General features: G+C 39.9%; 1 protein-coding gene across 5 annotated transcripts in view; it reads left to right on the top strand.

Annotated features, from left to right (window-relative positions):
- Positions 1–25,119, top strand: part of LOC134224618 (Ig-like and fibronectin type-III domain-containing protein 1) — a 704,696-nt gene that overhangs the window by 587,521 nt on the left and 92,056 nt on the right. The gene's annotated exons all lie outside the window — the stretch shown is intronic.

Below are 25,119 nucleotides of genomic sequence, written 5' to 3'. Positions count from 1 at the left end.
AGGAAACACGATCGGACTCACCAAAAAGGGCAGAAAGCTTGTCACAAAATTTAGAATGTATTGCAAGCATGCTCTATTCGTGTATGTTGATTTTACTTCTGGGTGTGGTTTGATCACATTTTTAGTTACTTTGCTTTGCTTTATCAAAGGGAATCTCATATCTATGCTAAGGTTTCTGGACTTACTGTACGGGATACTAAGGAAGCTTGGTCCTTTAGCTTGGTCTCTTTAACGCCATATCATAATCAAAACTAAACAAATTTACGAGGTTTTAACACAGACTCACTGATGTGCGGGATGTAAATAGTTGTTGATACACAGTCGACTCTTTTGAAATATTGATAAAATCTAATTTAAGAGCATTCGCGGCGAATTGATCCCTCTTCGAAGTTTAATAAAAGTATAAATCTCTCCGATGTTTCCTCTCCGAAATATATATATATATAGACTATCCAGCTGTGCAAGTTGTATTATGGAATTCAACAGTAGAGGCATTCCACGGAGGCATGCCAGTCGATCATGAGCGACCATTTCGAAAATATCTGAAACTTTGCACAGTTTTTCAATTTCATCTAAATCGTCATTTTTCGATATCAAATCTTTATATTGAATCACGGCTAACTTTTCAAAAGGGTGCATGTGAAAATGGTTCAAAAATATTTAAAAAGCTGCACAGCAAAAACGGAATGTTCGATTGTTATGATTTTTTCAGCAAAGTTAGAAAACTAAATGATAGTTCTTAAGAAAATGTGCACAATGAATAAAAAATTTTTTTTACCTTTCAAAATATAATTTTTGTCACAAAAACTCAAATATCTCAAAACCCTATCTTTTTACGAACGTAATTTTTTTGGGGAAAACAAAAAAAGTTATGACATTTCAAACATTTCACAATTTTCACACATAGTAAACAAAAAAAAATTCCGTGTATTTTTTTTTTCAATGATCGCAGTTTGATGCTGATTTTATTGTTAAGGGCCTTGCATGAGTTAAACAAGTTGATTTTATGATATTCCATATTTATGTATTCATCGATATTATGTATATTATATGTATAAATTAGGGGTTCCATTTTTCCCGGGAATCAACTTCCCGGGAAACGGGAAATAAAATGTAAACTTCCCGGGATTTCCCGGGATCCCGGGAAATAAAACAATTATGTGAAACTCAAAATCGTAACGTGAAATAATAACTTTGAAATTGATACTTGCTCCGTTGTGCAAAAATTAATAGAGTTGTTGAAAAGTCTGAGAAATTTTCTCCGTTTAGTTTGATAAGTGTTACCTCTGTCTGCAAAACGTTCGCTATATCATGGAGCATCAGATGGCGAAATTTCAGCATCTGCTTTCGTTAGAGAGTAAGATCTGCTGTGTCCATATGATTCCTTGATTCTTCCATGATATGGAGGAGAAGACAACTTTGACAGGATTTGTTCTGGTACTGCCGGAAGTTTTCTAGCATCAACCATTCTGGTACTCGTCCGTATAATTTCTTAATGCAAACAATATTCTGGTCAAATTTGATTTATAATACGAACCTTGATACGATTCGCCTTTGAATTTGAAGTATGTAAGCAAATCATTAAATGTTTTTTTATTCTAAAGCGATAAAATTATTTCAGCGTTTTATGGTCATCGTAACCAGGCTTGTAAAATGTCATCTGCATGTCAATTGACTAATTCGTTCATAACTTTCTTTAGAAGCCAAATTTATTCCATAATTTTAGATGTGCTCATAACGCTTGAGTAGGGCTATACTTTTGTCCAAGGGTACATTGCTCTAAGTATAACATCTGAGGCTGGAGAGTGAAAACTCTCCGAAATGTCACGTGTCATTTGACATAATGTCATTTGAATGACATTTTGCCTCCCACGCCCCAGATTACATATTTACCTCAATGTCTTGTTAGATGAAAGTTGTAGGCACATATAAGTGCTATAAGTTCGTCATACCTCATGAATTGATAGCTACCTTCTGAAAAAAGTTCTGGTAAAATTATACAAACGAATGCAAAAGACATTTTACAACACTGATCGTAACTATCAATATTAAATGATTATTTCTGTCAAACTTTGTTTGAATTTCCGAGCAGTAACAGAAACGCATAAAATTGCATAAGTTTGGTGAGTTATGTTAGTAGACTGTTGTAATGACATTTTAGTAAAGACCTAAAATATGTTAACTTTTGTACTCATATCCAGACAGTAAATTCTCAATAGTTTATTATAAGTTAGAAAAATAAAAACCTATCTCAAAACAAAAACGAGTGTTCGGAATCTGTTTGGAACACATATCGGGGTTTGAATCAAAAAGTATTGAAAGTTTTAAAAATAAACCTACCAAAGCCGTCACTGCCTTGCTTAAATATCTGCGATCTGGAGAAAATTTGTCGCTCTGCACAATTAAATAACTTTGTTATGTCTATTAAATAAAAATTTCATTATGCGAACAGTGAGAAGATGTTAGACAAAAATATAATTGATACCCGGGAAATTCGGTAAACTAAAGTGTGCATCCCGGGAATCGGGAATCCCGGGAAAATTGATTTCCCGGGAAATCGTTTCCGGGAATGGAACCCCTAGTATAAATATTATATGTATAAATATTATATGTATAAATAAATAAAAATTAATTAACAGATCACAAAAATAATCTTAGATTTGACATTTAATATCAGCCCCAGAATATTTTTTTGCAGGGAATGATCGATGAGTCTCTCTACTCGATCTATCATATTATCCTTATTATTAAATTAAATGTGGCAGTTACACAATGTGGCACGGCAAATGCTGGGTAAAGCGTACCATTGGTACTTCGCGTACCTGAAGGAATAAAATAGACCCCATCTCGCGGTCCTTAGCCTCTTACCCAGCAACTCCTATCCCTACCTCCCCGCGGTGCTGGCCGGGATACGAGCAACCTTAGGGAAGATCGGGTAACCAACCCCAGTGGGAACTATGGTCGTATGCTGACAGGGAAGGGGGTTTGCTCCTCTCGGAGGTGCAAATCTTATTGAGCGTCTGTTCTCCATGTCAGGATCGGCTCACAACAGCGTCTGTTCTCCATGTTAGGGGCGGCTGATCATCGTCCGAGTGCCAGCGAGGACTCTAAGTGAAACTGTGCACCATGGTCCACCGGAAATAAGGAGGAATGGTCCTCCGGAAATTTAGGGGTTTGGTGTCAGGCCCTGCAAGCCAGCCTTTAAAAATCATAAGCAACGAACAATCAACAAGAGAGTACGGACCGGAACCATCGGCGAAGACCACTGCGACGAAAAGGACTAGCGATTGGAAACTCGGTTCGTGGAACTGCAAATCTCTCAACTTCATCGGGAGCACACGCATACTCGCCGATGTGCTCAAGGACCGTGGATTCGGCATCGTAGCGCTGCAGGAGGTTTGTTGGAAGGGATCAATGGTGCGAACGTTTAGAGGTAATCATACCATCTACCAGAGCTGCGGCAACACACACGAGCTGGGAACAGCTTTCATAGTGATGGGCGATATGCAAAGGCGCGTGATCGGGTGGTGGCCGATCAATGAAAGAATGTGCAGGTTGAGGATCAAAGGCCGGTTCTTCAACTTCAGCATAATCAACGTCCATAGCCCACACTCCGGAAGCACTGATGATGATAAGGACGCATTCTACGCGCAGCTGGAACGTGAGTACGACAGCTGCCCAAGACACGACGTCAAAATCATCATAGGAGATTTGAACGCTCAGGTTGGCCAAGAGGAGGAGTTTAGACCGACTATTGGAAAGTTCAGCGCTCACCGGCTGACGAACGAAAACGGCCTACGACTAATTGATTTCGCCGCCTCCAAGAATATGGCCATTCGTAGCACCTACTTCCAACACAGCCTCCCGTATCGGTACACCTGGAGATCACCACTGCAGACAGAATCACAAATCGACCACGTTCTGATTGATGGACGGCACTTCTCCGACATTATCGACGTCAGGACATATCGTGGCGCTAACATCGACTCTGACCACTATCTGGTGATGGTTAAACTGCGCCCAAAACTATCCGTCATCAACAATGTTCGGTACCGACGACCGCCGCGGTACGACCTAGAGCGACTGAAGCAACCTGATGTCGCCACTGCATACGCGCAGCATCTCGAGGCAGCGTTGCCGGAAGAGGGTGAGCTCGATGGGGCCCCTCTTGAGGACTGCTGGAGTACAGTTAAAGCAGCCATTAACGACGCAGCGGAGAACAACGTCGGGTATATGGGTCGAAGTCGACGGAACGATTGGTTCGACGAAGAGTGCAGACAGATTCTGGAGGAGAAGGACGCAGCGCGGGCGGTTGCGCTGCAGCAAGGTACCCGGCAGAACGTGGAACGTTATAGACGGAAGCGGAGACAGCAGACCCGCCTTTTCAGGAGAAGAAACGCCGCCTGGAAGAAGCGGAGTGCGAGGAGATGGAACAGCTGTGCCGTTCTCAAGATACACGCAAGTTCTATCAGAAGCTCAACGCATCCCGCAAAGGCTTCGTGCCGCGAGCCGAAATGTGCCGGGATAAGGATGGGAGCATCTTGACGGACGAACGTGTGGTGATCGAAAGGTGGAAGCAGCACTACGAGGAACATCTGAATGGCGCTGAGAGTACAGGCAGTGAAAGTCAAGGCAGCGGAGGAGATGACTACGTCAGTTCAGCGGACGATGGAAGCCAACCAGCCCTCACCTTGAGGGAAGTTAAGGATGCCATTCAACAGCTAAAGACCAATAAAGCAGCTGGTAAGGATGGTATCGGAGCTGAGCTCATCAAGATGGGCCCGGAAAAGCTGGCCACTTGCCTGCACAAACTGATAGTCAGAATCTGGGAAACCGAACAGCTACCGGAGGAGTGGAAGGAAGGGGTTATATGCCCCATCTACAAGAAAGGCGACAAACTGGAGTGTGAGAACTTTCGAGCGATCACCATCCTTAATGCCGCCTACAAAGTGATATCCCAGATCATCTTCCGTCGTCTGTCACCATTAGTGAACGAGTTCGTGGGAAGTTATCAAGCCGGCTTCGTTGACGGCCGCTCGACAACGGACCAGATCTTTACTGTACGGCAAATCCTTCAAAAATGCCGTGAATACCAGGTCCCAACGCACCATCTGTTCGTTGATTTCAAGGCGGCATACGACAGTATAGACCGCGTAGAGCTATGGAAAATTATGGACGAGAACAGCTTCCTGGGAAGCTTACCAGACTGATCAAAGCAACGGTGGATGGTGTGCAAAACTGTGTGAAGATTTCGGGCGAACACTCCAGTTCGTTCGAATCGCGCCGGGGACTAAGACAAGGTGATGGACTTTCGTGCCTGTTGTTCAACATTGCGCTAGAAGGTGTCATGCGGAGAGCCGGGTGTAACAGCCGGGGTACGATTTTCAGCAGATCCAGTCAATTTATTTGCTTCGCGGATGACATGGACATTGTCGGCCGAACATTTGCAAAGGTGGCAGAACTGTACACCCGCCTGAAACGTGAAGCAACAAAAGTTGGACTGGTGGTGAATGCGTCAAAGACAAAGTACATGCTTGTGGGCGGAACCGAGCGCGACAGGGCCCGCCTGGGAAGCAGTGTTACGATAGACGGGGATACCTTCTAGGTGGTCGAGGAATTCGTCTACCTCGGATCCTTGCTAACGGCTGACAACAACGTTAGTCGTGAAATACGAAGGCGCATCATCTGTGGAAGTCGGGCCTACTACGGGCTCCAGAAGAAACTGCGGTCGAAAAGATTCGCCACCGCACCAAATGTGTCATGTACAAGACGTTAATAAGACCGGTAGTCCTCTACGGACATGAAACATGGACAATGCTCGAGGAGGACTTGCAAGCACTCGGAGTATTCGAGAGACGGGTGCTTAGGACCATCTTTGGCGGTGTGCAAGAAGACGGTGTGTGGCGGCGAAGAATGAACCATGAGCTCGCCCAACTCTACGGCGAACCCAGTATCCAGAAGGTGGCTAAAGCCGGAAGGGTACGATGGGCAGGACATGTTGCAAGAATGCCGGACAGCAACCCTGCAAAGATGGTTTTCGCTTCCGATCCGGCAGGTACGAGACGGCGTGGAGCGCAGCGAGCGAGATGGGCAGACCAGGTGCAGAACGACTTGGCGAGCGTGGGGCGTATCCGAGGATGGAGAGATGCGGCCTCGAACCGTGCATTGTGGCGTCAAATTGTTGATTCAGTGTTATCTGTTTAGATGTTAACTAAATAAATGAAATGAATGAAGTTACACAATGTTGTTATTACACAATGTTAATAAAATTACGTTCGTAAAAAGATAGGGTTTTGAGATATTTGAGTTTTTGTGACAAAAATGATATTTTCTAAAGCAATAAAAAAATTTTTTACGGTGTACATTTTTTTAAGAATTACCATTTAGTTGTCTAACTTTGCTGAAAAAATCATAACAATCGAACATTCCATTTGTGCTGTGCAGCTCTTTGAATATTTTTGAACCATTTTCACATACACCCTTTTGAAAAGTTAGTCGTGACTCAATAAAAAGATTTGATATAAAAATGACGATTTAGATGAAATTGAAAAACTGTGCAAAGTTTTAACTCAATAGAAAATCATGAACTAAAAATTTTGTTTAATTTTGATGCAGTTGCTTGGAATCGCTCAGTACAGTCTTACAATTTGGGGAGACTTAATCCCATTTTTTGATATTCCCTTGATATTCCTTTCACCTAATTGCAGTACGGGCGACTATTTTTTTTTTAATTCTTTATTAGAGTGATTATTTCAGTGTTGCAAATTCATCACTGTCGGGCGACTAATGAGGGATTCAATGACCCCATATTAAGTTAACAATTCAATCCTAAAATAGCAAAGGTATGTTGAAATTTTCATTAGTGCAGACGAGTTTGTATGTTTTAAATTTTTCGTTTTGAAAAAATGATAGCATTTAGTCAATGTTAGGAGAAGTCATTCAAATTTTGCGTGGCCACTAAAAAGATCTCTGAAAGGGTCGAATCACATAAACCGTCTTGTACAATCATTACGGTTGCTATACAAAAAAAATGAGCTAGTGCAAATCGATCATCTGTCTTAAACATCTATTGAAAAAATACGACTGAAAAAACTCCTACGGTTCTTGGTAAAACAGGTCAAGTCTCCCTATAATCCCCTACGTTTTAAACAGTAATATAACATGAATAAAAATAAAAAGTACTTAACACACTTCAGGTTACCGCCAATTGTATTTTCGGAAACAACATCGTTATGGAGTGGCAAACAATCCCTTGTCGCATCTTATAAAATTTTTCACCGTCTCTCCATCCAGAAATAATAGTTTTGCATATTAAATGTTCCACGTAAAACGTTAAACTTTTATTATTTTGATAAAACTTCCATCAGTAGAATTGGCTCGCAGGAAAATTGAAGATGATTTTTTTCGCTTATGGATTGAACAAAATTTGACACGTCTCACTCAAACCAATTCAAAAAGATTCCCAAAAGTATCTTAATATTTCGATCAAATGATTCTACATTCGATCATAGTACAGAAATCTTTTGAATTCAAAAATAAATTGAGTAATTACCCTTCAAGAACCAAGAAGAATTCCTTCAAGAAGTATTCGAAGGAGTACTTAAACGACTGCCCGAAGGAATTCCTGAAGTAGTTTCTGAAAAAAATGGGCGTTTCCAACAAAATGTTCGAAAGAATTTTCGATGAATTTTTTAAAGGAATAGTCAATGAATTCCTTAAACGATTTTCGAAGAAATTCCAAAAGGATATTTCAAAGAATTTACTATAAGGAACTTTCAAGGAATCTGGGGGAAATCTTGAAGGAATTTCTAAGAGAATTTCCAAATAATTTCTCAAGAGAATTCAAAATCATAAAAATTCTTTTAGGAATTTCTGGAGGATTCTCCGATGGTATTTCCGAAAAAAAATATCAAAGTAATTTTCCAAAAAAATATTAAAGGAATTGTGAATTTCTGGAGAAGTTGCAAAAAAAAGGAAAAGTTCCCTATTTTAAAAACCTTAAAATAAACCGAATGAACTCTTAAAGGAATCTCCGAAAGAATTCCCAAAATATTTCCCATAGCTATTCCCAAGCAGAAGAAAATAACTCAATAATATCAAATCTTGATAAGATAGCAAAATAAGATATGGGCATGATTTATATAAGAGATAAAAGATCAGACGATAATATCAATATTTTGCATTAAAATATCCTGAAGAGATCAGGTATTTCTAAAGGAATGTCCAAAGATTTTCCTAAACTAACTCCCTCTAAGGAGTTCGTTGTGGAAGTTTACGAAGAAGTTTTCTAATTTCTGAAGGAACTACCGGATTCATTTCCGAATGATGTTATGAAGAAATCCCTAGATTAATCTTCCGAGAAATTTCTGGAGGACTTTCAGAATGAATTACTGAAGAAGTTTCCAAAGGAATAACCTTCGGCTATTTTTCAAAGAATTCCTGGAACAATTTCAGAACAAATTCTCGAAGGAGTTCCTGAAGGAATTTCCGAAAGCATTCTAATAAGTACTTCTACGGAAATTATATTCGTATTTTTCCTTAAATCCTTTAGGAATTGATTCGAAAAAGCGTTTAGGAACTCTTTTGAATATTCCTTTAGGAATTCCTTTGAAACTCCGTAAAAAAACCATTGGAAATTCTTTTAAAAATACCTTCAGAAATTCCTTCAAAACTCGTCTCGAAAATTCCTTTTTTAATTTCTTTATGAATTCAGTAGACATTTTTTTTCAAGAACTTATTCGGAATTCGCTCCTGAAAATCATGCAGAAATTTCTACAGGAATTCCTCCAGAAATTATTTCGGGAACATCTCCAGAAATTACCTCTCGGATTATTTAAAAAAAAATCCGGTACACGTTTCAAGCTTGGTCAACAATACCAATACCTTACTCGGCGTTGGCGGATTTAGACCTAAAAGCAACCCGACATCAGAACTTTTGCCCAATATTGACTAGACATTCGTTCGACATAGAACATGCATAAAACCTAGTGAGGTTTTACTCAATGTTTTCCAATACCTCGGAAGAATCATGTGAATTGAAGAAAACAGTATCAATAATGTCTCTAGGTCATAAAATTAGACTCCATAATTGTTCTAATGTTGGTTTTCCATTATTTTATGCAACCCATTTGAGTTGCATAATGGTCATTAAAGCACCCATTTCATTAACATGGAAAAGAAGGCTGTTTTATCACTCAAACACGAAATGTCAACCAGGTATTACAATCGGGAATTGGGTCCTAAAATGAAGAATCGATTTTCGATTTTCTTTAAGGGAACGATGAAGTTAATCATCCTGAACGCGTCAGTTTTTCTTCCGACTCATAAGTCGAAAGGAGCATTGTTTAATATAAAATTTGAAAATAGTTGGAAAATGCTTTATCGATATTTTCCAGGAGAGAGTAAGCCTGTCATCCACGAACAAATCAAGCCTACCTAAGATCTATTATCCGGGCCTCGCCGCTTGGAGATGGCGGGCCATCCCGCTTGGCAAGTATAACATTATTCGAATTGAAATTTTGTAGGAGATTGGTTAATCTACACTACTGGCTTACTAACGAAAAATTTGTGGGATTGTTTATTTACATTTGCTTCATACTACATGCTGAGTAGACGAGATGCACCGCATATTATTACCCCCCTGATATTTTCGGTCTTGTTTGACGTACGGAATGATATGATTCAAACGCACTAGCAAAACACCGCAGGGCACTTGACTCAACCTTTGACAGGCTATATATGGGCCTGACGTTTTGGGCTGAATGTTCATTCGTTCTGATATCTCAGTTTCTGATATGTTGCCTTCTCAGCACCAGACGTTGCTTAGCTCAAAAGTCAAAACATATCTTAAAAAGTCTCAAACACAAAAATATCATTCTTACTGTCTTAGACTATTAAAACTTCGATTCGTGTATTATTGACCGATGCACTATCGTTTGCAACAATAAACGATGTAGGGCTTTAGGACATAGTTGAAAAAAAATCCATTATAACACTCATTTGGGTGCTAAAATGGAAAACCAATAATAGAGCAGTAGTTTCATGACTACATTTTATTAAATTAGCTTTGGTAAGTGTTCAAATAGTCTATTCTCTGTGTCGCGTAATAAATGAACTAGTTTGATGGACATGACATCAAAATTCTCCAAAATCAGGTTTATCTATCGCTTTATGGTTTGTCGTGCACGCATTTTGACACGATAACATGAAATCTGTTTGATTTTTGCAGCAACAGGATTTTTTGGCAAGAATGATCATGTGAACTATTTTGATCCAGATTCATTGCTACAAGAGACCGAGGAATCCTCTGCACCTCCATTAGCGCACTGGAAAGCAATAGTATGTTAGAAGGGAAGGAAATCTATTGGAACACGCCTTGGTAAGCGACCAATTGTTTCTTCTGAGCGACGCCATATTTCACCGAAAATCGATATTTCAACCATTTCGCGACGACTAAAACACGAACTGTACTGACTTGCACGATGGCTACTGCAAACTATGGAAGATCACGCTTGTCTCAAAACGCAATAGAAGCGCACGATCCACTGAACAATGAACAATTTTGGTCCAGATTTATCATATTAAAGCCCATTTTTCATTGCAAAAAAATGTGTGTGCAGCTCGTAGCAAAATTCGATTTTTTTCTGCATTCGTAGTATTTATCCAACTAGGTAAACCATGTTGGATAGATGTACAACTCGTGCTAAAAAATCATCTTTTTGCAACTAGTTGCACAAACTACTATTGTCCTAAATTAATGATTTCGTGTGTGTTACTTCTACGTGAAGTTAAACGATTTACAATGATATGGAAATGCTAATATCATCTTCCAAACTTGGACGTACATGTTCATGATAGCATTAGAGGCGAAAGTATAGAATTGATAGTTCCGTTAGGATACGGGAGCAGGCATGAAGAATGTTTTATCACAAATCGATTTTCAAATCGACTTCTATAAAACATTCTTCATGTGATGTATCCTAACGGAACTATCGACCTTCCTTCGCCTCTAATGCTATCATGAAGGGAGGAAGAATATCCAAGTTTGGAAGATGATATTAGCATTTCCATATCATTACTATTGTCCTACTATGCAGAAGCATTGTTTTGACTATATTGTGAGCGTAATTATCGAATTAATTTAGTTGCAATCAATGGTGCAACATTGGCGTACGAGAAAATCAGAACGAAAAAGACACTAAAACAGTATGTATAGAAAAATAATAGAATTAAAAAGAATAATAATAATAATAATGCAACTAACGAAGAAAGTATTTGTAAGTGTAATTATGAGTCGATTGTTCGAGAATCGCTGTCACAGTTGAGAAATAGAACACTATTCATGGAAATGGAGAAAGATTAATCCGCGCAATCTAAATTCATTTCGGTACGGTCCATTCGAAAGAAAATAAATTATATTCCGTGATTATCATTAGAGACTGATTAATGTAGATTAGAAACAGCGCAACAATTTTAGGAATTACATTTTCTACGGGACGTAGAAATGACGATGGATGCTCGTTGATTGAATAGCGAAATAAAATTCAATTGAGAACATAATCGCCTTAATTGAGAGAATCTGGCCAATCATGGAGGATGGAACGGTGCGATGATGGCCAACTTTATATATCTTCCTAATCATTATGACGGTATCTGTTTCAGCCTCTGAGTTTTCTCCGCTGACCTAAAATCACGATTCTGACCTAAACTCATCAACATTTACGAAAACAACAAGAATCATTCCGAAACTCTTCCAATTTAAGTAAATCTACTGAACTAATGACATCGTAATCTTGATAGTGGCACGAAATACCCGGCTGCCTGGCATGTCGTCATTGAACTTTTGCGCCCTCCACAAACTAACTCACGAAACTTTTCCAACCTAAGCCACAGCCTCAGTAAATTGACAACTCACTTCTGTTGTGATGTCAAACCCTAAACCGGGTGGAGGGCAAATAATGCGCCACCCAGCTAGTACCGAACTAGGGTGCAATCAAAAGGACCAGGAAACCGACAGCTTCTTTCGTTCTTCCTTCAATCTGGTTAGGAATTTCGATGTGCTTGTGTTACCTTATATTCAGTGTTTCTCCCCCACGTCCAGAGATTAAGAAAACAGATTTCATAAAATACCATACTTTCCACCGAAGAAGTATTGGATTGAGACGTAAAAAGTAGTTGCTTGGCGGCCAAACTTTTTTACGATAAAAATAAACTTTTGATGTTGCCGGAAACGTGTCCCTTTTTTACTGATTTTTTTTTTTCAAACGGTTGATAAACGATTGGTGGTTGGTGAGAATAGAGTGCATGCTGCACATTAAAATAGAAGATATTGCTATTTCAGAAGAACTATTATAGCTTTAGTTCGAAATGTAACCACTGTCAAAGCCATCACAAGCAGTCAGGATTCAAGCGAACTAAACATATCATACCTACTTCTTGTCGATGCGGGTTTTCACATTCCATGAACTCCCCACAATAGTCACCAACTAGATAATGGCTTTATCAAAATCGATGACATCGTACAAGTGTTTTCACCTACATCAATTTTTCCAACTTGTTCCTGCCAGGAAAAAACGACGGAAGCAGCCCAGCTACAGTCAGTGGATGGTTAGTGAGCATGTACAACAAAGAGCTCGTGTCCGTTCCGTTCCGTCGCTATCGTCGTAATAGGGGCAAAGAAAAGTGCTTCTTGACAAACCAAGCAGTGTAGCATAGCTGAAAGGCGGACAAAGTGCCATTGAGGAAAAAGAAAACCCCTTCAGAAGCTGCGAGTCTGTGCTCTGCCCTGATGGCTGTTGTGTGCCAGATCCCATCAACACATTGTTGCTTGAACTTGAGAACGAAAATATAAATTTCTAAAGTGTGAAGCCCCGTGACATGAGGACTCAACGGAGTACCTTTCAAGATTCAGACCATGTATGTTCCGTGTAACAAGGCTATCATAGTAAAACGAACGATGAATTCACAGCATGTGACATTGATCCAGAGCAAATCTGTCATTGCCAAACCTAAATGTTTGGGGTAAGAAGCTTAGGATTTATGAATTAATTTAAAAATAAGTTGATAATTCTCATATAACATTTATATTCTGGATGTCTCAGGACTTGAAATATTTCAGTATTAAGGGTTGCAATAGAAATTATTGAATTGTGAGGGCCAAAGGAAATATCAAATTATTTTTTCAGAAAATTGGAAAATTATGCACTGAATTCGATTTTTTACGCTGGGGATAATAAACACCGCGTAAGTTCCTAAATCCGTATAAATCCCTGAAACTGCGTAAAAATAGCTTCAGCTGACTGACTGATTTTTCATCGTTCTCATTTAATAAAAACCGCATAAAATATTGAAAAAACTTTCACAATAAAAAATTGCGTAAAAAGGGACCCCGATGTAATATGATGAAATAACGCTTACTGACAATTTTCACGTTCTTGAGAAGAAAGAGTGTGCTTAGTGAGATTGATTCGCAATTTCCGCAGGGGACTGGACCGTATCTATCATACTATCGATAAGGTAACTTAATAAGAGTAGCATTAAGTTTACCGTAGCATAGTGGTAAAGCACCCATCTAGCGGGAGATGTGGGTTCGATTCCCACCGGTAGTCAGCGGATTTTTTTCTCATATTTTAATGAATACTCTTTTTTCAACTGAACGATTAAAATCGATTATTGGGGTGATTAATCAACATGCGGTTTTCGTTTGGTGAAAGCTTTTGAGTATTTCTTCTAGCTATGTAGTTTTTTTTTCAACCTGCGCTTAATGGGGAAACGTCATGAACAGTATAATGAAAAAATTAAATTCCCCATACTAATTTGCATGCAAACTTGAAACGGCTTGTGCTAAATCAGTTTTAATCCAAATGAGCTCAAATTTTCAGAGGACACTCAGATCATGGTAAAGAATCAGATGAGCACTGTGGAGCAAAATCGATTTTTTGAACCACCCTAATATACACACACACATCCACACATTCATACACACGGACAGACAGACATGTGCTCAGCTCGCCGAGCTGAGTCGATTGGTATATAATACTATGGGTCTCAGAGGCTTGTATAAAAAGTTCGTTTTCGGAGTGAAATGATAGCCTTTCGGTACAACTTAGTTGTACGAGAAAGGCAAAAAACAGTATACCGAATGCTTTATGCTTCTACTGTTACATTTAGTGTTTACTTCGATTGCTAAAACAGATAGGCACTGTATTGAGAGTTTTTAAACAAGTGTAACTTTGTGTCCACATTAAGCTTGATGAAGTCTTCATTATTTCTGTTTCTCTGTACCGTGTACCACGAAGCTCTGGCCAACCAAAAGATGCTCCCTGACAAACCAAAATCAAGCGTGACGCCACGCAAAACCGTTTTCAACGTCAAACGCCCGGGTGAGCATACTTGAGAATTGTGGCTCCGCAAATTGTCACACACGACTGAGCCTACCAAATCAATGAACTTGTTAAAAAAAAGTTATCATTACTAACGTAATCTTAGAATGGTGTGCAAACTAGTGACAGAAAAACGTTTACGATCTCATAAAAAATCAAAATTTTCTGAATCATCATAGAATGGGCCCAAACATGTGGATTACACTGTAAGGCAATAAATAGACATTTTCTTTTATTGTATTAAAACTATTTTCATAGTTTAAATGATATCTTTAGAATTTTTTTTTGCTTCGGTTATATGGAAAATTCGATTATATGGACTTTTTTGCATCGAAAAAGTCCATATAATCGAGGTATGCCTGTAGTAGGAAATAGAAGCAGTGAGGAAGAAATATAAAGAAAGAAGTAAAAATAAGAAGGGAGCAGAAAGAAAGAGCGACAGAGAAAGAAGGAAGTAGGAAGAAGAAGAAAGGAAGAAGAAAAAAGGAAGAAGTACGAAAATGAAGAAAGAGGATTTTAGATGATTTTCTCACTACTAAATACTCATTCTTCATTTCTCGCTTCTCTTGTTCTACTTCGAAGTTCTCAATTCTCACTTCTCGGGTCTCACTTTTTATTTCTCTCTTCTTATTTCTCATTTCTCAGTCATGAGTTCTCGGTTCTCAGTTCTGAGTTTTCGGTTTTCATTTCTCACTTCCTCCTTTTCATATCTTACTTCTCACGTCTTACTTCTCACTTCCCATATCGCACTTCTAAATCCTCAGTTCTCATTTCTTCTCTCTCCCTATTCAGTTTTCAATTCTGACATCCGGCTTCTAACATATCGCTTTTTACTTCTGTTATCTCAATAATCACCACCGACTTCTCACATTCTCTCTTCTCACATTTTACGTTAAATACACTTAATAACTATCACTACTCGCTCCTTATTTATTACTCTTCACTACTCATAATCTGAGGTAATTTTCGGTTACTATTCAGTAAAACGGCACTCAGCTAAGCGACCCATTCGGCCAAATGGGCTGACACAGACCTGATTGTGTAACATTTAGCAGTAAACCATTTCTCAAAATCTATTTTCGCGGGTAAACATTTCGCGGAATAACGATTAATGGTGTGTAATTTTTTACAATACGATATTTGACGGATTGTATCGTTTCGCCGAATGACTTTTGGCGGAATATTGCATTTAGCAGATTGCCTTTTTTCAGACAAGCATACTAGAGAATTCAGCAGATTGTCATTTTCTCATATTAGCATTGTTTAGATTAGCACCTTCATCTTGTCATTCTTCTTCTAATTGGCATTACATCCCCTACTGGGACAATACCAACTCGCAGTTTAGTGTTCAATCAGCACTTCCATAATAATTAACTGCGAGCTTTCTAAGCCAAGTTACCATTTCTTTTTTGCATTCATATAACAAGCATTGCCTTCTTCCATTGATGTATACCATAATCCAAAAGAATTTACACTGGATTGCAAAATACTAGCACCATGTAGTTAAGTAGAATCCAATAAATATTTCAATGATAATTAAAATTAGTCCAAACTGGATCCCGCAAAATGGCATTTCGCAAAATGTCTTCCGGTAAAATAATGCATTCCGGGATATGTCGTAGCGCGAAAAAAAAAATCCTCGAAATGCTTTTCGTCGAAATAGTTTAACACCGTAATTAGACCAAAACATCATTAGGCAAAATGACTATTAGGCCAATTGGTCTCATTAGGGATTGAGAAGTGAGATGTGGAAAATGAGTCAGTTCTACCTTTTTCCTTTTCCTTCCTTCTTCCTGCTTCATTTTTTCCTTTGTCTCTTTTCTCTCTTCTTTCTTACTTCTTCTGTTTAAATTTCTGTCTTTTTCTTTATTCGTTTTTTCTTCTTCATTCTGGGGTGATTCGACTATGATGTCCACCACTTTTTGAGATTTGTAGCCCCCCCCCCCCCATCTTTCACGCTTTTTTTATACCTAGTACTATATATACTGTCACAAAATCTTAGACCACCTTCACCCCTAAAACCTCTTGCTTTGTACTTTTTTTGTTTTTGTCTTCCTTCTTCTTTCTTCTTTATTCCTTCTTCCTTCCTCTTTCTTTTTTGTTCGCCCTTCTTCCCTCTTTTTTCTTTTTTCGCTTGAGAGACGTTTTTTCGTAAGCCGTTAAGGCTCACCCAGACCTAAGCGATTTCATCGCCACGATTCTATCGTTGGGTCGCTGACAGATAGTGTTCCATTTACGCTTCCATACCAATAGCGACATAATAGCTGTCACCAAGCGATAGAATCGCGTATTTGGGGGGACCTTACCATAATAAACTGAGGGGCTATACTCCATGATAAATTCCTTTTAAAAAGCCCCAATTATGGGGGGCACCAGACCAAGAACGAAACGTTTTAGCATAGGGGAGCTGCCTACCCTAATATTTTTGTTTGCTCTTTTGTGCAACTGGTTTTCTTCAACTGGTTGTACTTCTCACCTCACCTTCTCAAGATACATATTCAATTTATGAAATTGACAGTCGTAAAAAAAACAATAACTGTGAAAATGCTAATAGAACACTGATTTAGAAAGCTGGCCAAGTTCCAGTTGGTACGTACAATTAGAATCACACAATCATGCCCACAGCTGATTGTCATTAATATTACTTTCGTGGAAAATTGTTCATGTCGCCAAAATTTTCGGTGTCAACTACAAACAATCAAGGGGTGGAGCTGCTGCCGTTATTGTCGTGATTTGTTCTCGTTTTGTTACCGTCATCCTTGTCTGGGGAAAAAAGTGAAATATGTGCCACCGAATTACAATTCTCCTAGAGGCAACAGAAATCCATCTCATCCCTTCGGATTTTTTTCTCGTCTCGAGCGGTGACAATTGTTGCTATACACACCTACAATAAGCCCAGCATGCGAAACATGCGGCTTTGCAAATCCCAACCCAAACCCCCCGAGAAAGGGGCATCAACTTTTCCTACACAGCCTTTCAGCCGCCGTCCTTTGGCTGTCGGCCCCGTTTGACTTAACAGAAGTTCGGAAAGTTCGGAATCAGTCACAGACACTGATGATGGTGGTGAAAGTCCCGGTAACTGCGAACAGAACAACAGCCGACGCAACGTTGTCATCGCGGTAAACTCCTGCAATATAAATATGTACGTTCTCAACGACGACGACGTCCGCTTGTTTCGAATGGTGGAAAAGTCGGAAAACTGAACGGCAACGAACGTGGAAAGAGGAGCAAGATGATGTAACGGCGCGCGTCTGCTGGGCCAAAAGCCGCACCACCGATGGACGGGAAAAGCGAACTGGAACGGAAAAGGTACCTTGCGTGAAAGTGCGACTTGCGGTTCGTGTTTGGTTCTTGAAGGTTTATGATAAATGGCGGTACATGTGTACAGTCATTTTACGCGCATTTTGTAACCGTGATTTATGAGCCATCTTTGGCTGCGGTGGAATACGATGGCATGAGGTTTTTTTTTCCCGGCCATCGTCGACCTGGATTCTGGATACGGCGATAGACCTGAAAGCAAATGTGGGATTTTTTTTCCTCTCGCTACCTGCCACAAGTTAACTTGAGCGGTAAATTCAGATTAGTGCCTTTCTGACCCAGAATTGTCAGTTTATGGCCACGTCATATATTTTTGGATGAAGTACACTCACAGTGGTTAGCGGATTCGGATCTTGATATGGAAATAAGGGGAACTGTAGAATTATTATTTATATGAGTTTTGTCGTAATCGAGGATCAGTTGTATACACTTACGAGAAATGATTTAATGGTCTTTTTGTAGCTTGAACTCTGAGCTTTGGATTGGATCATCATAATCCATAGAATTGGATTGAATCTTATTCCGGTGTACAACTACGTAATATCCTAAATATAATAGCCCTGTTTGTCTGTCGCGGGGAAATTCTCACAAAAAATAAAATATTTGATACTTCAATTCTTTTTTACTATCAGATGCAAAAAACAAAACCAGTTACAAACTTAGACAACCAGACACAGCATATGACGAAAAAAAAAATCACAGACAACAGACGTTGAATAACACATGAACCGTTTATATTGAAAAAAAAAAAAACATTTGCCACGGGCGCTACTGCGTCCACAAATAAACTAGTGTAGTAATATTGTGTTTATTACAATACGCTACATAAAATCGTTTTAATAAGCCAAAAATATTATGCATTTCTCCTAAGAAAATAGTTTCATATCTAGGCAAACAAAGCATACTCGTGAGAACTTTAATAATAATTTGAGCAACATCTCGAGGTAACGGTGCCAGAAGAGGATGTTCTCGATGGGCCCTCTTTAGAATAGTGCTGGAGTACAGTGGAGACAGCCATTAACGACGACGTAGCGGAGATGAACGTCGGGTATGTGGGACAAAGTCGACGAAGCGGTTAGTTCAATAAAAAGTGCAGACAGATTCTAAAACAAGGGCAGCAGGGACTATGTCCAAGAGCTTGACGATCCTTCCCAGGCCATCTGCGAATTGTGGCGCCTGCCTAGGATGTGTTGGGGTTTGACAGTGGGCCCTGTCCTCTATCAAAAGCTGCATGTATCCGCAAGTAGGCTCCACCAATGCGACCGAGTGCCGCTCAAAGCGCACAAGTCCAAGTCCTGGTGTTAGGTGGGACGCTAAACAGCCCTGACACGACGGCCCTCCGACAAGACAAGAGATTTGCGTTTATATTATTCTTTGCATTTCATCAAACACCTGTACGAAGGGCCAAAAATGGGTGTGGTGTTTCCATAAGCAAAGACACTTATGCAAAATCCACGGGATAAGTAGAGAAACTCCTTGCAGAAGAAAGTTTCCGTTCGTTTTAAAAATATATTAAAAAAATATGAGTGTTTTTAGCGTGTTTTGCGCTTAAAAATAGGCCGAAAGTTGTTTTACCGAATATACCATTTGGCCAAACGGACCATTAGCCCGAAAGTCATTTCGCCGAATGGGCCATTAGGCCGAAAGGGTCGTTTGGCCAAAAGGGTCATTTGGTCGAATGGGTCATTTGGCCAAAAGGGTCGTTTGGCCGAAAGGGTCGTTTGGCCGAAGACCATTTGGTCGAAAGGGTCATTTGGCCGAAATAATCATTTGGCCGAAAGGGTCGTTTGACCGAAAAGGTCATTTGACCGAAAGGGTCATTTGACCGAAAGGGTCGTTTGATCGAAAGGGTCATTTGACCGAAAGGGTCGTTTGATCGAAAGGGTCATTTGGCCGACATTCATTTTTCTCGTCTCACTACTAACGTTGCGCTCCTGTTTTTTTTACAGCGAGAAGTGATAAATGAGGAAAGGGAGTGAGACGTCTCACTTCTCACTCCTCACTTTTTTCTTCTCACTTTTAACAACAAGAAGTGAGAAATGAGGATTGTGTGATAAGTCGTATTTCTCACTTCTCGCTGTCAAAAGTGAGTGGTGCGAAGTGGGTAGTGAGACGTCTCACTACTCATTTCACGCTTCTCACATTTTACAGTGAAAAGAGAAAAATGAAGGGTGAGATTCTTATTCCTAATTTCTTACTTTTCAAATGACCTATTCGGCCAAATGACCTATTCGGCCAATTGTCCTATTCGGCCAAACAACCCGTTCGGCTAAATGACCCTTTCGGCCAAATGACTCTTTCGGTCTGATGACTCTCAGGCCAAACGACCCTTTCGGCCAGATGGGTTTCGGCCTAATGGTTTGTTCGGGCTAGTGACATTCGGACAAATGGCTTTCGGCCAAACCTCCCTTCCCCCATAAAAATAGTGTTTTGATGGTAAATTCTGATCCCATAGTCCGATCTGTGCTATTTTCAATAGCAAACAATGGGACAGGATTCCCCGTCAAACCTGTTGCGAGTAATACGGTCAATGCTAATATCCCAATAGTGTGTCTACATGTACCCCTGGGGGTACCTTCGCTGGCCCTAGGGGGTACCTCGGACAAAAATGCATAATGACGAACGTATTACAATTCCAATCAAAACTCATTGATAAAATTTTGATAATTATGTATTTTGTATTTCAAAAATTTATATTGTACATAATATGCAATGCGATCAATAAATCCCAATTGAATGCTGCCTTCCACAAACAGCACAATATATGAAGGGCTGCGGAACAAAAGATCAAACGAACAAAATGTTTTTCTTTTTTCACTAAAGATCGTTTGCTTCGTTGCAAGAGGATTAGAAGCATCCTTCAACGCTTCTCGGAAGCCTTCTTCCAAGCATCTCGTAGGCCTGTTTTCAAGTGGTTAGGTTGCCTCCTTTCAAGAGGCTCGTAAGCCTCCTTTCAAGAGGTTCGTAGGCCTCCTTTTAAAAGGCTCTGAAGCCTCCTTTCAAGAGGCTCAGATGCCTCCTTTCAAGAGTCTCAGAAGCCTCCTTTCAAGAGACTCGGAAGCCCCCTTTCAAAAGGTTCAAAGGCCTTCTTTCAAGAGGCTCAAAAGCCTCCTTCAAGAGGCTCGGAAGCCTTCTTTCAAGAGGCTCGGAAGCCTCCTTTCAAGAAGCTGAAAAACCTTCTTTTCTAGAGGCTCAAAATCCTCCTTTACTAGAGGCTCAAAAGCCTTCTTTCAAGAGGCTCAAAAGCCTCCTTCAAGAGGCTCGGAAGCCTTCTTTCAAGAGGCTCGGAAGCCTCCTTTCAAGAAGCTGAAAAACCTTCTTTTCTAGAGGCTCAAAATCCTCCTTTACTAGAGGCTCAAAAGCCTTCTTTCAAGAGGCTCGGAAGCCTGCTTTCAAGAGGCTCGGAAGCCTTCTTTCAAGAGGCTCGGAACCTCCTTTCAAGAAGCTCAAAAACCTCCTTCAAAGAGGCTCAAAATCGTCCTTCCGAAAGGCTTGGAAGGCTCCTTTCAAAAGGCTCGAAAACATCCTCCTTTCAAGAGGCTCAAAATCCTCCTTCCAAGAGTCTCGGAAGCCACCTTTCAAGAGGCTCGGAAGCCTCCTTTCAAAAAGCTGAAAAACCTTTTTTTCTAGAGGCTCAAAAGCCTCCTTTGCTAGAGCCTCAAAAGCCTTCTTTCAAGAGGCTCGGAAGCCTCCATTCAAGAGACTTGGGAGCCTCCTTTCAAAAGGCTCGGAAGCCTCTTTTCAAGAGGCTCAGAACCTCCCTTCAAGAGGCTTAAAAACCTCCTTCAAAGAGGTTCAAAATCGTCCTTCCGAAAGGCTCGGAAAGCTCCTTTCAAAAGGCTCGAAAACCTCCTCAGAAGTTGCTTTCAAGAGGCTCAAAATCCTCCTTCCAAGAGTCTCGGAAGCCTCCTTTCAAGAGGCTCGGAAGCCTTCTTTCAAGAGGCTCGGAAGCCTCCTTCCAAGAAGCTCAAAAGCCTTCTTTTCTAGAGGCTCGGAAGCCTCGTTCTCTAGAGGGTCAAAAGCCTCCTTTCAAGAAGCTCAAAAACCTCCTTTCAAGAAGCTCAAAAACCTCCTTCCAGGCTCAGAAGCCTCCTTTCAAGAAGCTCAAAAGTCTCCTTCCAAGAGGCTTGGAAGCCTCCTTCCAAGAGGCTCGGAAGGCTCCTTTAGCCTCATTTCCAGCGGCTCAGATGCCTCCTTTCAAGAGGCTCAGATGCCTCCTTTCAAGAGGCTCAGATGCCTCTTTTCAAGAGGCTCAGAAGCCTCCTTCCAAGCGGCTAAGAAGCCTCCTTTCAAGAGGCTCAGAAGCCTCCTTTCAAGAGGTTCAGAAGTCTCCTTTCAATAGGCACAGAAGCCTCCTTTCAAGAGGCTCTTAAGTCTTTTTCCCAGAGGCTCGGAAGGCTCCTTTCGAGAGGCTCGTAAGGCTCCTTTTAAATGGTTAGGTTGCCTCCTTTCAAGAAGCTCGTAAGCCTCCTTTTAAGAGGCTCGGAAGCCTGCTTTCAAGAAGCTCGGAATTCTTCTTTCAAGTGGCTTGGAAATATACTAGGCTCAGAAGCGTCCTTTCAAGATGCAAAGGAAGCCCTCTTTTTAAGTGACTCGAAAACCGCCTGCAAGAGGCCCAGAAGCCTTTAATCAAAAGGCGCGGAAACCTACTTTAAAGGGATTCAAAAGCTGAAAGGAGCTTCCCTTCAAAGGGCTCGGAATTATTTTTTCAAGAGGATTGGAAGCCTACTTTCGAGAGGGGGTGCCTCAATTAATGCAAAAGTTCGAAGGGGTACCTCTCAAGAAAAAGGTTGAGAACCGCTGCACTAAAAGCTTAAAATAATTGTCGTTTCTTCGTAGAAGAGAAAAGTCTTCTGTCAGCCTGGAGACAGTTGCACCCATCTTTGATAATTCAAATGCAAGACAGTCACTTCATTTGGCACACCATTCGAACAATTTGAATATTTTAAATACAACCAAACACGTACTAAATTAGATCAAAAAGCTGTTCCTAATATGACAAATAGAGTGAAGCATACACAATATACATCTTCTTAAAGACATGGCTTGCTCATTTGTTTCAGTTTTAACCTAATTATTAAGGACAACATCATAGAATCCAAATTTAAAAGTACTCACGTTTTCAAAGGCAGACCACTCAATACGACGCAGAAAAGTTTGAATAATAAAAATGACAGTTGTGCGATGCTTCCGTATTGAGTGGTCTGCCTTTGAAAACGTGAGTACTTTTAAATTTGGATTCTATGATGTTGTCCTTAATAATTAGGTTGAAACTAAATAAAAATTAGCAAGCCATGTCTTTAAGAAGATGTCTCGGGTACTTATTCAAAAGGACGTATGTGATTTTGTAAGCAAAGATTCAAACGTCGATTTGTCTAATCTGATGGTACTCCCACGCAAACCAACACCACCAACAGGTAGCCAAAGCCATCCCCCACCTGTCGGCGGTGATGGTTTGCGTGGGTGTGCCATCAGAGGGGGGAAATCGACGTTCGAATCTTTGTTTACAAAATCACATAAGTCCTTTTGAATAAGTACCCGAGATGTATATTTTGTTTGCTTCACTATATTTGTCATATTTCATATTTTAGATTTGTAGGACGAGCTCGGTGGTCTAGTGGCTACCGCTTCTGCCTTATAAGCAGGATGTCGTGGGTTCAATTCCAGGCTCGTCCCTTTCCTACTTTGTATTTCTATCTTAGTTCTTTCTGTATTTCACGTTATACCAAAACGATTCCTACTGTTATAACCTTCCACGCAATCCCAAAACCTCCCGTGGCACCTATGAGAGGTCGTAGAGTTCTCTGCATCTTTCTAAAGTAGGTGTCCAACAAACCATCCTTCCCCTTCCTCAGCATTCGCAAGGACGTGGCCAGGACAGATCTCGACTATTGGAGAGTGCATTGCTCCCATCTAAGAGTTAGTGATTAGTCCCAAATCAATATCTGTGGTAACGGATGAAAGTGATGCTACTCTCATACAATAGTCTTGGCTTGTACCACCTACGAATTTGTGCGAACTGCTAAATGCTAAATGCTAAAATGCTAATTTCATATTTTAGATTTGGATTCTATAATGCTTATCTTGAATTCCCCAATACCTAGTAACTAGGTTGGTTAAGGTTGAATTTAACTGCGACTCGGTTACTAGTAGATTTTAAACAACGACCCATTTGGCAGAGTTTTAGAGAAACCTTCGCACTAGGAGTCCACCATACAACACGTTTTGAAATTCAGCTTCTGGAATGAGTTATTCACAAACTACTAAATGATCGAACGCAAAATACTAAATGATCGATAACATCCTTGACTGCGAGAAATATTCAATAATATAGAGGGCTTAAGGTGAGAAGTATATGTGATATTTTATTTCAGTATGACGAAAAATTGCTTTTCGAACTGGACGACAAGTTAAGAAAATTATTTTGAGCTTTTTAGTGGAATGTCTTCACTTGTCGTAAGACGAGTTTGTACAATCCCATTTAATTCCATAGACTCGAGTCGAGTCAAGTACGAGATACTGAAGACGACCTTACTGTTGAGGTCGAAATACGTATCTGTCAAGGTACAATTAAGTGGTGGAATAAAATGGGATTGTACAAACTCGTCTTATAACTAGTGTTTGCGACAAGGATTTTTCGAATATTGATGCAATTTGTAGGAAATATTGAAACACTTAACAGCCTGTTTTCTTGACATTATATAAGTTTTTTCCGGTCGCAAAAATTTCCATGAAGAATAAGAAATTTGCCATAAAAAATAGGAAATTGCCAATAAAGAAATCAGGATATGAGCAATAAATAAATATAAATTTCCACAAATAATATAAAATTTCCATAAACAATTGAAAGTTTTACACAACACAAAACTAAATTAGCAGGTTTTTCCACAAAACGCGCTTCTGACCCCTTCTTTAGAAGCGTTTAAAGTTCATGGAAAATTTTATCAATTAAGAATTTTCCACAAAACAAAAATAGAAATTTTGCCGTCAAAATGAGGAAATTGACAATAAAGAAATCAGGATATGAACAATAAATAAATATAAAATAATTATTGCTGTTCCAGAGAAAGCATTCCTCTTTCCGGTTCAATTTGTATACTACCGCCAGCTGTCACTTCATACTTTTTCTCTGCTGCTTGGCATGGCATTCTACGATGACAAAACCAAATATCAAATTTTTGTTTCTTTACATTGAAGATTTGCGGTAGGCTTGCGGTAGAACTTTGACAGCTGCGGAAGAACTTTGCGATATCCGCAAAATGGAAAATTTTGAAAAGATCCGCAATAGCAATAGCAAAAATTGTTATAATTGCAAGAATTTTCCATTAAGAAATATTATTATTCGCTTTATTTTTTGAGATTTTCAGCCTTTGGCTGGTTCATCTCGGACTCCATGAAGAAATCAAAATGTTCCACAGAT

The sequence above is a fragment of the Armigeres subalbatus genome, chromosome 3, assembly GCF_024139115.2.
Source record: "Armigeres subalbatus isolate Guangzhou_Male chromosome 3, GZ_Asu_2, whole genome shotgun sequence".
Taxonomy (NCBI): Eukaryota; Metazoa; Arthropoda; class Insecta; order Diptera; family Culicidae; genus Armigeres; species Armigeres subalbatus.
Note: the sequence above shows the minus strand (reverse complement) of the source record. Positions and strands in the feature narration are given on the sequence as shown.